Source organism: Rhincodon typus, chromosome 16, assembly GCF_021869965.1.
Source record: "Rhincodon typus isolate 14 chromosome 16, sRhiTyp1.1, whole genome shotgun sequence".
NCBI lineage: Eukaryota > Metazoa > Chordata > Chondrichthyes > Orectolobiformes > Rhincodontidae > Rhincodon > Rhincodon typus.
Window position 1 is genome coordinate 20,296,564 of NC_063347.1, and position 4,620 is coordinate 20,301,183.

Consider the following 4,620-nt stretch of genomic DNA (forward strand, 5'->3'; position numbering starts at 1 on the left):
CACCCAGTGTCATATTTCCTCTACATCTACTCTAAAGCTCAGTTGGTACAATTGTAATCTGTTTCCTGTTGGCAGATTTCTGTGCATTCACCCAATGCTATTTTTATTAGTCAATGTTCTTCCCCAAGACACTGAAACAAATTGCTAACTCAGATCACTTATTAATTAACTCACTGTTCAAAATTACTTTCTCACCTGTAATAAAAACAAGTCAGACTTTCACAAAACTGAAAACTAAAAACTAAAAACTATTTTACCTTCACTTTACAAGCCAAGTTTTCAAATAGCAACAATATATTGTGAACATTCATCACAAAGGACAGGGAATGGGGGCTTCTTATGTGGCTAACCCACTAGCCTTGGAACACAGCAGAGAAGTGCAAATTTTAAAAAAATTAAGAGCAAAACTATCCAGGACTTCAAGTACAAATGCAATATCAGAGCGTCCTTTAATACAAGCATTCATGTCTATTGAGAGCAGAGCCAGATTAATCACATTTGGTTAAAAGAGCCACTCCACAGGAATTATTGAAAAGCATTCCACTTTATTTGAAAATGTTGAAATCTGCAATGTCACTATATTAATCTCAGCTCCTATTTCAAATGATAGATTAAAAGGTAGATTAACATCAATCTCAATAATACAATAGTAACACTAGGTTTGTTTAGCTAGGTATTTGTATTGAATGGGCTTGAACTGTCAGATGTGTTTAGGAATAAGAGATGATTGAGCTATGCTTTTTCCTAACTGCTACTCTGAAATTGAGTCAACACCTAGAAAACAGAAGCACAAACGAACAGCAAGTTATAAAAGGATGAAATTGAACATCTGGCAGTATGTTTGATGCCAGGACAAATCTTTATTACACACCATGACACGTCCACCCAAATTCAATTGCAGGGTGGTTGTCAGGCAACTTTGTGGCTTATGAAATGCAGGGAGTCATTTTGAAACGATCCACTTCCTGCATTTTGCAAGCTGCAAAATCAAAACTCAGATTCAAAAACCATAATTGAAGAATCCAATCATAATGCTAATCACAAATTTAAGACCATTTCAAAAATGTCACATCAAAATCATAGAATTTTATTCACTGACAAATGGCACAGCTGTGTTGGGGGTGGGGGAATGGAGGCAGAAAACATCAGAAGTGGGCCATATCTGAAGAGTCCCAACCTGAAACATCCACTTTCCTGCTCCTCTGATGCTGCCTGGCCTGCTGTGTTCCTCCAGCTCCACTGTTATCCAAGCCCATTTAGTCTCTCATTAGAGCTCAATTTCTCCATCCCAGGCAACATTCTGGTGAACCTCTTCTGCATCCCCTCTCATGCTATCACATTCTTCCAGTAGTGAGGTGACCAGAACTGCACACAGTGCTCCATTTGTGGTTTGACCAACGTTCCATAGAACTCCAACATTACCCTCCTTGCTCTTATATTCTATGCCACAACTAATGAAAGCAACTGTCCCTCATGCCTTCTTAATTGTCCTATTCACGTACCCTACCAACTTCAGGGATCTGTGAAGAATTACTCCAAGATCTTTCTCTTCCTCCAAGCTACCCGGCGTCCTGCCATTCATTAAAAATTCCCTCATCTTGTTTCTTCTTCCAAAAAGTGCATCACCTTGCACTTATCAGGGCTAAATACCAACTGCCACTGTCTGCCCATCTGACCAACCATGTGTCTTCCTATAACCTACCGCCATCTTCTTTGCTATTAACCACTCTACCAATCTCAGAGTCATCTGCAAATTTGCTTAATATTCCCCCCATATTTTCATCTGTATCATTTATGTATATAACAAACAATAAGAGTCCCAGCACTGATCCTTGTGGTACACCGCTGGACACTGGCCTCCAATCACTCAAACAGCCTTCTACCTCTACCCTTTGTGTCCTATTACTAAGCCAGTTTCTCATCCATCTCACCAAGTTTCCCTCAATTTCAGTCTTCTATGTGGGACCTTGTCAAAAGGTTGGTTAAAATTCATATAAACTACATCAACTGAACTTCCCTCATCCACATACTTGATCACATTTTCAAAAAAAATTCTAACAATTTTGTTAGGCATGACCTCCCTTTGACAAAGCCATGCTGACTATCCCTAACCAACCCAAGCGAGTAATAATTCGCTCCTTCAGAATTTTCTCCAATTTCCCTACCGCTGACATGAGGTTCACTGGTCTATAATTTCCTAGTTCATCTCTACCACTCTTTTTAAGAATTGGAACCACGTTTGCTGTCCTCCAGTCCTCTGGCACCTCCCCCATGGCCAGAAAGGAAGTAAACATTTGTGTCAGAGCCCCTGCAATTTCCTGCCTCACCTCCCACAGCAGCATGGGATGCAATTCATTCGGGCCAACATATTTGTCTGTTTTTAAGCCCGACAGAGCCTCCAATACTTCCCCATTTCCTATATCAAACTGTGCAAGTTCCTCATAGTCCCTTTTCTTGAATTCTGTACCTACGTTCTCCTTTTCCAGAGAGAAGGCCGAAGAGAAGCATTCATTCAACACCCTTCCAATATCCAATATTAGGATTCTCCCTAATCCTATTCACAAGTTGTTTCTTATGCCCCCTTTTTGCTCTTCTAATTACTTTCTTAAGTTCCCTCCTGCACTTTCTGTACTCCTCTAGGGCTGCAGCTGAATTGCTCCTTTTGGACTTGCTAAAAGCCTTTCTCTTCTTCCTCATCCAGTCTCGAATTGTCCTAGACATCCAGGGTTTTCTCCTACATTTGCCTCTAAAGGGTCCATGTTGGATCTATACTCTTCCCAGCTCCTTCCTGAATGCCCCTCATTGCTCTGCTATAGACTTACCTGCAAGGAACTGTTCCCAGCCAACAGTGGCCAGATCCTGTTTCAATAAAATCTGCCTTCCTCCAATCCAAAGTCATCTTTTGCAGGCCATTTTTTTCCTTGCCCAGAACAAAATTGAACCAGACCATGTTGTGGTTGCCATCACCTAAATGTTCCCCCACTGCCACATCAAACAGCTAACCCCAGAACCAGATCCAGCACTGCACCATCCCTGTTGGGCCTTCTACATATTGATATAAAAAAAGACCCTGGATACATTTCAAGAAATCTGTCCCCTCTAAACCCTTAACACTATGACTATCCCAATTTATATTGGGAATTTGAAATCCCTTAGTATAATTACTCTTACACACTTCTGTGAACTGTCTACATATTTGTTCCTTTATTTTTCGTTGACTCTTTGGAAACCTATTACTCCGAATAAAGTAGCTGCCACCTTAACATTCCTAAGTTCTACCCATAAACCCTCACTTAAGGAACCTTCCAAGATACCATCTCACTTTATTGCAGTAATTGGTTCCTTACCTTTTAGTGCTAAACCACTACCCTTTTTACACCCGCCTCTGTCTCACATAAAGATCTTATACCTCGGAATATTGAGTTGCCAGTTCAGCCTTTCTCTCAAACCATGTAATTACCTTAATTACAATGAAAATTAATATATAATTCCCAGAAATTCTCAGCTGGATCAGAACACCCGTGTGCTGGGCTTTGTCAATCGGAGTGATCAGTGTGAGACACTGATTGTAGTTCCAGATCAGCCTAGAGTTATCATCAATTGAGAGAGATTCCACTCCACCAAGAATCAGATTGTTTATAGCTAGCAAAAAATTATGACTTGTGTGATACAAGATTCTCAGGAAGCTATCATGATGTGGACACTCTGTCCCAATCAATGCTCCTAGGTATTCAATGTCAAGCTGTGTTAGCAGATAGCTACTTGCAGACTAGGATTAACCACCCTTTGAAGGTGTGGCTCATGATCATAGACACATAGAAAGGGCACAAGAAGCCACTTGACCGCCAGAGCTATTGGGAAAGCATGCGTCAGATTGAAGGTGCAGTCCAAATGCCTGGACAGATCTTGTGTGGGAGTATGTAAAAGCCGGGGTATCCACATGATAATTGTCTGCTACTGCCTCACATAGCAGTATGGACAGGAGCTCCAAAAGGATGAAGCTGTTGAAACTTTGGAATGAATGTTGTGGTGATAAACAACACTCTAATAACCAAAGATAGTAGGAACTGCAGATGCTGGAGAATCCGAGACAACAAGGTGTAGGGCTGGATGAACACAGCTGGCCAAGCAGCATCATAGGAGCAGAGAGGCTGACGTTTCGGGCCTAGACCCTTCATCAGAAAAGGGGGAGGGGAAGGGGGTTTTGAAATAAATAGGGAGAGAGTGGGAGGCGGATAGAAGAGGGATAGAGGAGAGGATAGGTGGAGAGGAAACAAACAGGTCGAAGAGGCGGGGATGGAGCCAGGAAAGGTGAGTGTAGGTAGGGAGTTAGGAAGGGGATAGGTCACTCCAGGGAGGACGGACAGGTCAAGGGGGCGGGATGAGGTTGGTCGGTAGGAGATGGAGGTGCGGCTTGAGGTGGGAGGAGGGGATAGGTGGGAGGAAGAACAGGTTAGGGAGGCAGGGACGAGCTGGACTGGTTTTGGGATGCGGTGGGGGGAGGGGAGATTTTGAAACTTGTGAAATCCACATTGATACCATTGGGCTGCAGGGTTCCCAAGCGGAATATGAATTGCTGTTCCTGCAACCTTCGGGTGGCATCGTTGTGGCACTGCAGGA